This window comes from Humulus lupulus, chromosome 7 (genome assembly GCF_963169125.1).
Source record: "Humulus lupulus chromosome 7, drHumLupu1.1, whole genome shotgun sequence".
Lineage (NCBI taxonomy): Eukaryota > Viridiplantae > Streptophyta > Magnoliopsida > Rosales > Cannabaceae > Humulus > Humulus lupulus.
This window is the reverse complement of record NC_084799.1, coordinates 56076537-56090510: the sequence shown is the minus strand read 5'-3', so window position 1 is coordinate 56090510 and position 13974 is coordinate 56076537. Positions and strand designations below refer to the sequence as shown.

General features: G+C 38.3%; 1 long non-coding RNA gene across 1 annotated transcript; it reads right to left on the bottom strand.

Annotated features, from left to right (window-relative positions):
- Positions 1–279: 279 nt before the first annotated feature.
- Positions 280–12831, bottom strand: LOC133789620 (uncharacterized). The gene is made up of 3 exons (XR_009873642.1): positions 12481–12831; positions 12286–12351; positions 280–387 (listed from the first exon to the last, which is right to left on the bottom strand). It is a non-coding gene; the product is annotated as an uncharacterized LOC133789620 (long non-coding RNA).
- Positions 12832–13974: the final 1143 nt, after the last annotated feature.

The following is a 13974-nucleotide window of genomic DNA, read 5'->3' as shown; positions in this document are numbered from 1 at the left end:
AATAAATAAATAAAATTGAAAAATCTATCCCTGAAAAACTGTAACGAATGCCCTAGACTAATACTTACAAAACATTCGCATAACATAATTTATAAAAGAATATCATTCATTATCAAAGTCTCAGGGGGACTTGTTTAAAACCATGCAAGTTGGCGCCATAAGTTTTAAAATAAAACATAGATTTTTATGCAAAGTTCAAAGAAACCAAAAATTAAATAACTGAGTCCCACTGATAATTTAGGAAAATCTCTTAAAAACAAAACATAATTTAAATGGCGTTCTACGTTGATCGTTTTTCCGTCCATAGGATTTCCCCACGCCATACACCCCATGATGATAGAACTCCTCACGTCACCACGCGTGCCATAAAGAAATCCTATTTGCTACCTGGAAGGAAAGTAAGGGGGTGAGCTAAAAGCCCAGTAAGGAAGTACAAACAAATAAGCAAGTAAGAATACAACAAAAACAAACACTAACGTTCATCTAAAACATCATGGTATATCATAACATAATCGTAACATATCATCATATCATAACATAATCGTAACATATCATCATATCACAAACATACAGCATACATGATGAGCATGGATCGCTAGTTGTCCATGTCACCCTATGAGGTAAATAGGAGATCACTGGTCCTTGAATAACCTCGGCGCATCCGCCCTAGGAGTTACGTCTCAATGTCCTTAGTAACTCGTTCGATGTATCTAACATCGTATTCTGTTTGATGTATCTAACATCGTAACTGGTTTGATGTATCTAACATCCATACACATATCACATTCAACATATCATGACGTTATGGCATTCATAATTCATAACAATTCATTCATACAATAGTCTTACCATTCATAGCATAAAATCATAGAATCTATCTAACCTCCTTACCTCAGGTCCAAGCTAAGAAATTTCACAATCTTTCAACGAGCCTAAATCATAATCAAAATAACATTTCTTAGGTTCATAAAATTACTATTTTTCCCTTCCATACAACTCATGTGTGCATGGGCCATGCACACATAATAACAGTTACACAAAACATGCAATTATCGCCATAAAAGAATAATGCTTGTTTTACCCATTTTACTAGCATGATCGTTTTATAAAAACCACATAGTTGAATAATAAACATAATTTTGGACGTAAAAGTGAAGTTGCATGTAACATGCATACGTGGGAACATAGCGTAATAGAGACGTTTTCAAAAACGATAATTCTACATTTCTTACTTTTATTGTTTTAAAATCAATAGACTTATTACATGCTTTATTTTTCTTAAAATTTCTAAGTTGATTAAATTTCTCAAAACATTATTTTATTTTATAAAATTATTTTCTTTTAGCTCAAAAATAAAATATGTGACAAATTTCATTCATTAATCTCAAATTACAAAGAATTAATGTAACACCCCAACTCCAGGGATCGCTACAGTGCACATTGCAAACAGTGCTAAACTCGCTAATCGAGTCATTTGGCCATAAACGTGTAACTAAGTGTGATTAGCGGTTTAGAGGTTAAAAACTTTGGTTAAGGTATAACGTCTCACTAGAACGTTTACTGTATACATTGGGATCCCAAAAAATATAATTTCAGAGTTTCTTACAAAAGGTTATTTACATCAAGCCGATCTAGGCGGCAAAAACAGGGTTCAGCCCTAGTTCCACTTTCAAACCTCGCCCAAGTATTCGTCGAGCAACTGCATATGTACACGTCATCACCTAAGCTCTCCAACTCAAGGATGGCCCAGCTTTCTTTTGCCTTTACCTGCACCACAAAGCACCCGTGAGCCGAAGCCCAGCAAGAAAACTCATATGCTCATAAACAGTCATATCATGATATCGAATCATATTTGGCATGCCTAGCTATCATAGCTCTATTCAGCATGCAAATGAGTTCAAACAGATGCTGGTGTATCCAGGATAAGAAATCCTGGCCTTCTGATTGGAGGACTATCAAGTCGATCCTAATCAGATGAGTGACTGCCAAACAAGTCACTAACCAAATGGAAGAGTGGCTGCTAGGTTAGCCAGTAGCCTTCAAGCGCTTATGATATTCATCAAATGAGTGTCGCAACACTTGAGGTTCTGATAAACCACGCTGAGTGACCGACAAGCGAGTCACTAATTCAAATGGAAGGGTGACTGTTGGGTAAGCCTCTAGCCTTCAATAGGTTCTGGTAACCATACTGAGTGACTGCCATGCAAGTCACTAATTCAAATGGAAGGGTGGTTGTTGGGTAAGCCTCTAACCTTCAATAGGTTCTGGTAAACCTTACTGAGTGACTGACAAGCAAGTCACTAATTCAAATGGAAGGGTGGCTGTTGGGTAAGCCTCTAACCTTCAATAGGTTCTGGTAAACCTTATTGAGTGACTGACAAGCATGTCACTAATTCAAATGGGAGAGTGGCTGCTGAGTAAGCCACTAGCCTCCAAGCGCTTATTTCATTCATCGACCCTCGGGGTCGGTCTGGCATTAATGCTCTTTGAGTCATTCAATGCTGATAGTCAAATAGACCTCATCTTTGATGGCTTGCGTGATACACGCTAAGACCATTCTGACTAATGAGTCAGTACAACGTGACTAGTGCCCAGTACCACTGCCGAACCTGACTAATGAGTCTCAGCTTCACAGTTAATACTAACACCTTTGCCAATTCTGACTAATTAGTCAGTACCATGCACAAGTAAGCAATGCTATCAATGTGTAACATATGCCAATTATCCATGGACAGGGCATTCAGCATGCTTACTAAACAGTTGCTAGCATAATTATGATCATGCACAAACTCAGAGACTCAAGCTCTGACCAATCTCATATTCATCATTCATGGCATGCCCTAATCACATGTTTCTTGTGCATCACATGCATCAAATTTAATCATCCAGCATGCCTTGACAATAATCATATGCAAATGGGCAAGATTGCCAAGCATTCATTATGCTATCAATGTTTACATTTAAACATTCAACATGCATCAATCATAACCATGCATGTCACACATGGGGTGCAGTTTTCTTACCTTTGGTCCAAGCACAGGTTACCAACAAATGAGCCACAAGCACGATCCTGATCCAAGCCTCTAGTGTTAACCTAGTCACAACCACAAATGGTGATCCAATGAGTTCAAGCTTTAAAACCAACCCTTGAACTAAAACTTAGCCTCCAAGACATCAACCCTCACTAATCCGGGTAGTAGGAATGATCCCGAGGCCTAAAACCATGTTTCCGGGGTCAAAACACCCAAACGGGCTCAAAAGCCTGCCTGAGCCGCGGCCCTGGCACCCTGAGCCGCGGCCCCCAGCACCACCAGAAGCAAGCGCCGCGCCGCCCAACACCAAGGACCGCGTCGCCCAGCAAGGAAAAACTGGGGCACCTGCTTCATCGAGCAAGGGCCGCGGCGCCCAAGAACAGGGCCGCGGCCCAACTTCGGGGCAGCCATTTTCCCTTCGTTTTAACCTTTTAAAACCTCCCAAAAACATGTCTAAACATTCCCAAATCATTAAATCAAAGTACCCAAACTCCCCAATGGTCCAAAACCACCAAAACTTGAGGTTCAAACAAACTAGAAACCCAACGATTCACAAAGTCCAATTCAAGCTTAAAGACTTTTAAAAACTTAAAACTTAAACTTGAATTACCTCCGATTGAGTTGTTTCCAACTAAATTCTCCGGCTAATAAGCTTCTAATTCTCCTTAGGATTGCTATGCCTCAATCCTCGCTTGATTCCGAGTCCTAGAACTCAAGTTACCTTCGAAAATGCGATCGAGAACGAAAAGGGAACTTTAGGGAGAGAGAGCGTACAGAACGTTCTTTTTATTTTCTTAAAAGGTTACTTCAAGCTTAAGTAGCTTCCAATAAAACCTAATGCTCAGGGTCCCGAAAATACCCCTGGGGACATTATAGTCAAAACTTCCAGAATTTCCCCCTGGTCTTACTAACTCCCAATTTATCACCAAATGTTAATTCCCATTACCCAATAACCCAGTAATGCTATAAATACCCCTTGACTTACTCCAAGTCAAGCTTAAATCCCGTTGTGACTTTCCCACTAGCTTACCTCCTAGGATCGTCTTGTGCTGGGTAACCCTGGCATAACTAGATAATAACAAAGCACCACGCCCATTTCACATATATGCCAAAAATTCCCGAAATGGCCAAAATATGAAAATCACCCAGTTAATCACAAATGGGTTCACATGCATATTTAATACACCTAAACATGCATATTATCATCAAATAGCATAATAAAGCACTTATGGCCCTCCCGGCCTCCTAATCAAGGTCCTAAACCTTATTAGGAAATCTGGGGCATTACAACTATCCCCTCCTTACAGAAATTTCGTCCTCGAAATTTATCTGAACTGCCCGGAATATCAATTCCACACAACTGAGTCCAATTCCCAGGTCGTTCTCTTAACCTCACTGTTTTTGCAACATACCCTAAATCAAGGTATACTTTGTTCCCCAGAACCTCATAACTCAACTTATGAGTTCTTTCAACCCATGTCCACTGCATGGAAATGCATAACACAATGTACAACCATTAGAACCAAAACTATGGTCCAGCAAAAGATAATCTGACCAGTCCTGTCCAGGACTCAAACTGTCATACTAATCTAGGCTCAACTTGCCTTTACTCATCACCCCTTGCCATGGTGATTCTTTAGGAAGACACAACTCCCTACTTGGAATTCCATGTTCCTGCTTTCAATTCAGTAACACTTTTTCATTCAGTCTGAGATGTGAGCATCCATGCTCCAACCTCTAATAACCTCTATGGTCCCCTGAACCATCACATGATCCAGATATCACATCTCACCCATCTCATTCCAATGAAAGGGTGACGAACATGTTCCACCATACCTTATTTCATAAGGTACCTCTCAACTCTGGACAATTCTCCCTCTGATTATCATCAGTCTGAGAACAATGAACTACACTGAATTCCACCCATATAATCATTGCCTTCCCTTCACCCCTTCCATAACCTGGAAGTAACAATAAAGTCTTCATCTAATAAGATAAGCCTTTAATTCTCGAGAAGGTACACTATCTCTCTCACAAAGAGATCTGAACACTAATCCACTGTGTTACTTATTCTTATAACCAAAAAGAATCTTCCTCACAACACTGGTCCAAAATATCCCAAGTCAATCATGCTGACCCACCTTCCTGGGTAGCCCCATCGCGATGCTTCCTTATTTCTATCATACAATACTCAAAGGCCACAATAACCTTACCGATCCCTGATACTCTGTCTGAACCTGTTAACAGGTTAACGACTCAACCACGCACTCCATTATGCCCCTCTTCATCTCAGGCCATCATCGTAAAACTTTCACACTCTGGTACACTGACATGATGCCTGAATGAAGAGAATCAGAAAGTGACATGAGATTCATCCAGAATCTCCCATTTAATCCCAGTGTCCATCAGACCCCAAGTCTGATCCTCATGACCCTTGTATCACAATAGATTCATATCTGATATTGTATCACCCCTAGCTAGTCCAGCTAGGACTTCCATTCAATCTTTCTTATCTGAGAGTCACTTAGTCATCTTTCCTTTTAGTTCCTCTGAGATAATAATCTCAAGCACAGATCTGGCCATTGTTCCACCAGAAACACCACTCTAGTTCTAATCAAATTCTTTTACCAACGTGTTACATAAGCAATCTTTTCTCTGCATCACTGAGGTGTCATAACAACCTTCCAATTGATTCTGATCTGTATAAAGAGACTCAGAACTCTTTCTACAAAACACATATAATACCATACCCATCCAAGGACACTCCCGCCTTCTAAGGTATCCCTCGACCTTAGCAAATTCCACAGAGAATATACCACAAAATCATCGTCCCAGACGATCAAAAATTCCCATGCAAATAACCCCTTGAACGCTCTGTTCATCTGATCCGTAAACACTTAGCGTTAACCAAATTCCCAAAATACAATCCAGCACCTCCTAGTGCTCTTTATCTATTATAAACACAGCCTTTTGCATATTCTTTTCCCCTGATCCCTAACTGGTACTAACCAGATCAAAGATCAACTCTTGAGAATTCCTTCTCACTCAGTATCTAAGCCTCGAGTTCTTACAACTCTACTAAGCCATTCAATACAATGCTCTCAATTCAACTCTATCCCTGGTACTAATCAAACCACCATTATATCTCTTCATATGACAGAAACCCTGACAAATCCCCTGAAAACACATTCAGGAACTCACAGACTCGACCAGCCTGTCCTGATCCCACTGACACAGTCTAAGTGGTATCCACCACGCTAGCTAAGAGTTCTATGCATCTCTCTGCCATAAAACTCTAGCTCTCCACACAGATATCATCAGCATACCAAAGCTCTGCACAGCACCAACTGCCTCAAGGCTTTCTATTCTCAGACCACATCCAAGCCAATCATAACCAACTCTACTCAACTACTGAGGGGTCCTTCCATAACCCAACTTACCTTTTAAGTTGTCAATTCCATACTATGCTCCCATCACAACACAACCATGTGATCTTCATATCAATTTTATGCCTCTCTATATGCAACAAACAAAGGAACAGCATGGCATCAAAGCCAATCAACACGCTCAGAAATAAAACTAGAAAACTGACCTGCCACTCCTGAGGAGCTAGTCCCAGTCCCATACTCTGTCTGCTCTGGAATAAACACTCGAGCTGGAGTCGAGCTGTCCATCCTCTTTTGCTCAGGCTCTCTTAGCCTCGGGCAATCCTTCTTGAAATGCCCAACTATTCCACATACGAAACATGCCCTTGCTCGGCATTCTCCCAGATGATGCCTCTTACACCGAGCGCATTCTGGGTAAAGCTTCCAGCTTTTCTTGTTGCTTGCTCCAATAGATGGAGGAACCACTATCTGAGCTCCATGCCTCGTGGCACTCCTTTCCTCATCTCTGATGCTCTCAACAACAAAAGCCTTCTCTACCACCTGAGCATAGGTAAAGACTTCATGCACTGGGGCAACTCTGATGCCCTGAGCTATTCCAGGATTCAATCCTTGAACAAATCTTTCCTTCCGAGCCACATCTGTGGGTACCATGTCTAAAGCAAACTTGGCCAACCCATTAAATTTATTAACATACTCGGATACTGATGCCTTTCCCTGAACAAGATTCAGAAACTCATTCATCTTGGCAGTCTTAGCCACATCACAGTAATACTTTTCATTGAACAACTGCCTAAATTATTTCCAATCCATCACAGCCGTGTCTCGTGTCTGGGATATCACTTCCCACCACGTCTGAGCATCATCCCGCAATACATATGTCGCACAGATCACCCTATCGTGACCTACCAGCCCCATACTATCAAGAATGAAACTGATCATGCCCATCCATTGCTCAGCTCTTAATGGATCTAGGCCTCCCACAAAGACTGGAGGGTAATATTCCTGGAATCTTCCACAAAGAAATTCCCATCTGCTCTCAACCCTAGGCTGAGCGAAACCTGGTGCCATTCCTGACACAACATAGGAAGAGGTGCTTCCCAACAGATTCTGTTGTTGCCTCAAACACCTAATCTCTTCCTCATGCCCCTGCAATCTTGATTGCAAATCTGTGACTATCTGTTGAAAACTCTGAGGGGTAGATGAGGAACTCAACCCCTGGCTGAAACTCCCAGCCTCTGAATAACCACCACCAGGCCTCATATCCGCCTTGGCTATAAACCTATTCTGCAGTCAATAACTTGACCCATTAGCCACAATGAGCATATCATGAGTTTTCCCCCACGGGATCAATCTTACCACACCATATTCACAAATCACTGCGGTGCTATAAGCATTCCCATGGCATTCTTACAACAATCAAATCCCTGCTCTTCCAACATCCACACCATGCCTCAACTCAAGCATGCAAATATCACAATTATGTAATCATGGAGCAGGTAATCAAATGATCATATTCATAAATATATCCACGGAGCATATAATCAAATAGTCAAGAGCCAAGCTCTATCAGAATCTCATGCTCCCTAATGCAATGTGCAGGTAAAGCATTCACAATCTATTTAAGCAGCTAAGCACATAACTACAAAAATAGTTACCATTCCTTGAGTGAAGCTATCTTCAGTGATGAGTGTACATGCTCAGCTCGTCTTCAGCAACACATAAACCACGGCATGCTCTGATACCAAAATTGTAACACCCCAACTCCAGGGATCGCTACAGTGCACATTGCAAATAGTGCTAAACTCGCTAATCGAGTCATTTGGCCATAAACGTGTAACTAAGTGTGATTAGCGGTTTAGAGGTTAAAAACTTTGGTTAAGGTATAAGGTCTCACTAGAACGTTTACTGTATACATTGGGATCCCAAAAAAATATAATTTCAGAGTTTATTACAAAAGGTTATTTACATCAAGCCGATCTAGGCGGCAAAAACAGGGTTCAGCCCTAGTTCCACTTTCAAACCTCGCCCAAGTATTGGTCGAGCAGCTGCATATGTACACGTCATCACCTAAGCTCTCCAACTCAAGGATGGCCCAGCTTTCTTTTGCCTTTACCTGCACCACAAAGCACCCGTGAGCCGAAGCCCAACAAGAAAACTCATATGCTCATAAACAGTCATATCATGATATCGAATCATATCTAGCATGCCTAGCTATCATAGCTCTATTCAGCATGCAAATGAGTTCAAACGGATGCTGGTGTATCCAGGATAAGAAATCCTGGCCTTCTGATTGGAGGACTATCAAGTCGATCCTAATCAGATGAGTAACTGCCAAACAAGTCACTAACCAAATGGAAGAGTGGCTGCTAGGTTAGCCACTAGCCTTCAAGCGCTTATGATATTCATCAAATAAGTGTCGCAACACTTGAGGTTCTGATAAACCACGCTAAGTGACCGACAAGCGAGTCACTAATTCAAATGGAAGGGTGACTGTTGGGTAAGCCTCTAGCCTTCAATAGGTTCTGGTAACCATACTGAGTGACTGCCATGCAAGTCACTAATTCAAATGGAAGGGTGGCTGTTGGGTAAGCCTCTAACCTTCAATAGGTTCTGGTAAACCTTACTGAGTGACTGACAAGCAAGTCACTAATTCAAATGGAAGGGTGGCTGTTGGGTAAGCCTCTAACCTTCAATAGGTTCTGGTAAACCTTATTGAGTGACTGACAAGCATGTCACTAATTCAAATGGGAGAGTGGCTGCTGAGTAAGCCACTAGCCTCCAAGCGCTTATTTCATTCATCAACCCTCGGGGTCGGTCTGGCATTAATGCTCTTTGAGTCATTCAATGCTGATAGTCAAATAGACCTCATCTTTGATGGCTTGCGTGATACACGCTAAGACCATTCGGACTAATGAGTCAGTACAACGTGACTAGTGCCCAGTACCACTGCCGAACCTGATTAATGAGTCTCAGCTTCACAGTTAATACTAACACCTTTGCCAATTCTGACTAATTAATCAGTACCATGCACAAGTAAGCAATGCTATCAATGTGTAACATATGCCAATTATCCAAGGACAGGGCATTCAGCATGCTTACTAAACAGTTGCTAGCATAATTATGATCATGCACAAACTCAGAGACTCAAGCTCTGACCAATCTCATATTCATCATTCATGGCATGCCCTAATCACATGTTTCTTGTGCATCACATGCATCACATTTAATCATCCAGCATGCCTTGACAATAATCATATGCAAATGGGCAAGATTGCCAAGCATTCATTATGCTATCAATGTTTACATTTAAACATTCAACATGCATCAATCATAACCATGCATGTCACACATGGGGTGCAGTTTTCTTACCTTTGGTCCAACCACAGGTTACCAACAAATGAGCCACAAGCACGATCCTGATCCAAGCCTCTAGTGTTAACCTAGTCACAACCACAAATGGTGATCCAATGAGTTCAAGCTTTAAAACCAACCCTTGAACTAAAACTTAGCCTCCAAGACATCAACCCTCACTAATCCGGGTAGTAGGAATGATCCCGAGGCCTAAAACCATGTTTCCGGGGTCAAAACACCCAAACGGGCTCAAAAGCCTGCCTGAGCCGCGGCCCTGGCACCCTGAGCCGCGGCCCCCAGCAACACCAGAAGCAAGCGCCGCGGCGCCCAACACCAAGGGCCGCGGCGCCCAGCAAGGCAAAACTGGGGCACCTGCTTCATCGAGCAAGGGCCGCGGCGCCCAAGAACAGGGCCGCGGCCCAACTTCGGGGCAGCCATTTTCCCTTCGTTTTAACCTTTTAAAACCTCCCAAAAACATGTCTAAACATTCCCAAATCATTAAATCAAAGTACCCAAACTCCCCAATGGTCCAAAACCACCAAAACCCGAGGTTCAAACAAACTAGAAACCCAACGATTCACAAAGTCCAATTCAAGCTTAAAGACTTTTAAAAACTTAAAACTTAAACTTGAATTACCTCCGATTGAGTTGTTTCCAACTAAATCCTCCGGCTAATAAGCTTCTAATTCTCCTTAGGATTGCTATGCCTCAATCCTCGCTTGATTCCGAGTCCTAGAACTCAAGTTACCTTCGAAAATGCGATCGAGAACGAAAAGGGAACTTTAGGGAGAGAGAACGTACAGAACGTTCTTTTTATTTTCTTAAAAGGTTACTTCAAGCTTAAGTAGCTTCCAATAAAACCTAATGCTCGGGGTCCCGAAAACACCCCCGGGGACATTATAGTCAAAACTTCCAGAATTTCCCCCTGGTCTTACTAACTCCCAATTTATCACCAAATGTTAATTCCCATTACCCAATAACCCGGTAATGCTATAAATACCCCTTGACTTACTCCAAGTCAAGCTTAAATCCCGTTGTGACTTTCCCACTAGCTTACCTCCTAGGATCGTCTTGTGCTGGGTAACCCTGGCATAACCAGATAATAACAAAGCACCACGCCCATTTCACATATATGCCAAAAATGCCCGAAATGGCCAAAATATGAAAATCACCCAGTTAATCACAAATGGGTTCACATGCATATTTAATACACCTAAACATGCATATTATCATCAAATAGCATAATAAAGCAATTATGGCCCTCCCGACCTCCTAATCAAGGTCCTAAACCTTATTAGGAAATCTGGGGCATTACAATTAACCAAAAAGTTTGGATTTAATTGAAATGCCTATTTTTAATATGTTTCTTTAGAAATAATAAATTTTATCATTGTGTTACATAAATGAGGTGAGAAAAATATATTTTTAAGTGTGGAAAATACATTTTGATTTAAATTATTTAAAACTTAGTTTTATGTAACAAAAATCCATATGTGACAATTAAATAACAATTTTTTTAACCTTTTTAAAACAAACTTTCAGCCACCCTTTATTTTCTTCAAAAATCACAAATAAATAGAATCTAAATATTTTTCTCAATCAAAACAAAGGAAAAATCATAACTTATCAAAATATGCATTCATACTATTAAAAATACCATTTTTCAATATTACCATAACTTAGGAAAAATAATTTATTCCAAAAACTCATCAAATTCATTTTAGTGAAACTCACTTCATATTTTCTTACAAAAATTCCAGCAACTATTTTTATCATTAAAAATCACCATATTGAATTTAAAAGCTCATATTTTCTCAAAAATCAATAAAAATTCTGTAGGTAATTATTTGAGTAAAATATCATTTTAATGAGACTTAAAATCCCCTTTTTAATTGCATAAAATTTACATAACATCAAGGACATTACTTATGCATGCAAATCATTTATAAATCAAACTTTTACCCAATTATTTGCAAAAATCAGCAAGCTTAATTTCTCATGAAACTCATCTTTTATCCCAAAAATTTCACATAAAATCATACATGTCCAAAATCTCATCATACTCTTATTATATACATGATTCTAATATTACTAACATATTCACATGAAGTCTTATAAAACCAATTTTCTATTCCATTGAATCTACACATGAAATCCAACAACAATAACCATGGCAATAGCATACATAATTTCATAACACCATATCTCATGAACATGCCTTTACAAAAACCCTAACATAATTCTTATCATATTTCTAAAATCATCATTTACCATTTACATGAATCAATGATTAAAAAGATAACCATAGCAACATAAACATAACATATCTCCTCATTATAAACCCTATCAAATCCATTCCCTCAATCATACCCATGAACCCTTTTTAAACAAATCATATTCTCAAAATATACAAATCATAATCATCAATCCTACAATAATCAACCATTAGCATCACCATCGAAAACCTCAAAGACAAACCCATCAAAACCAATATATAGGCTAAGAAAGACCATTACCTCTCTTGATTGTAAAATCAAGAACACAATAAGATCAACACCCAAACTTCACACCCTTGTTCAAGCCTAGGGTTTTTTATTTGAAAACCACCATGAGGAGGAGAAAGAAACCAAACACACACAACAATTAAACAAGTCAATAACATATAATCAATAAAAAGAGATTAGACAAACAAGAAAAACAAGAGAACATACTCTAAGATGGGTTCCTCTTCACCTTCTTCTTCTTTCTTTCTTTCTTCTTCTCCCTCTCTCTCTACACGCCACTCTCTCTGTCTAATTTCGGCAGCCACAAGAGCAAATGGCTCTTCCCCTCTTTCCTTTCCCCTTTATCCTTATTCTCTCATAATGGCTTAATAAAAAGAAAAGGTAAGTTTCCTATTCTCTCCATATTTTCTCTTAATTTTTGTATAATTGTTTATATCTTTAAATGGCAAGGAATAAAAAGATGATCACATCCTTACCTAAAATAACCATGGTCTTCTAATTTTAATTTAATTGAATCAAGAAAATAAATGGAATAAACCATTCTTTTCCCACTACACATACACGTCCACACTACATGTCATTTCCTTTATTTTTATTTTATTTTTCTTTAATTCCCTACTTATTAAAATAAACTACCCAAAAATATAATAAATGGCAATTATAAAATGTGTAAAAAATCCACACATGTGCACCTTATTACCATGTACTAGCACACACTAAAACACTAGAGTGCATCACTATCTACCATGCACCTTAGTGCATTCAATCATAACTCACATAATTACCTCAATTGTCACATTTATTTAAAATGTAACACTAATAGGAAAATAAACATGTTACACAATTATTCACTTATTAAATTAATTAACCAAACAAACAATTAACAAATTTAAATTCAAAAGATTATACCAAACAATTCTAACAATTAAATAAAATAATAAACAATCAAATAAAACAAACAATCAACTAAATAAAATAACAATACTTAAATAAAAAAATTCATCACACTTAACATTTAAATAAAATAAATCACAAAAATTTAAATAATAATAAAAAAAAATTTTGGTGCACTACAAAAACTGAGTAGTACACGCCACACCTATATTTTAAGGATATTTGATTTTTTTCATAATTATTTATTCAAACTACCTTATCATATAAAATTCAACAACCTCATAATTTATTCAAATTTGAATTAATTAAATTTTTAACTAATTATCAAATATAATTAATTATTTGAATAAATATCAATCTTTTAAATTCAAATCTAATTTGAACTTATCAGATTATTATCTCCCTCTGAAAGAAAGATATTTAATTAATTCTACCAATTAATTAAAACAAATTTAAATTAAATAATAATTTCAAAATTAAATATTTAATTTATTATAATTTCGAAAATTATAATTAATTAATTATTTCAAAAATAAATTTAATTATTTAATAAAATTTCAAAAATTACATAATAATTAAATATTAATTAATTTTATTAATTACAGCTAATTTATAATTAATTAATTAATCACTATTATTACATAATTGCATATTTGGCCCGAAGAACAAATTTCTTCTTAAATATGTCTTTCAACCATTTTTCTCTTTATATCAACTCTTGCCTTGAATAGTGTTGATAGAGCCGCTGTGGAGACCTATGGACCTATAATTCCAAGCTCCAATAAATTTGAGATTATTAATTAACTC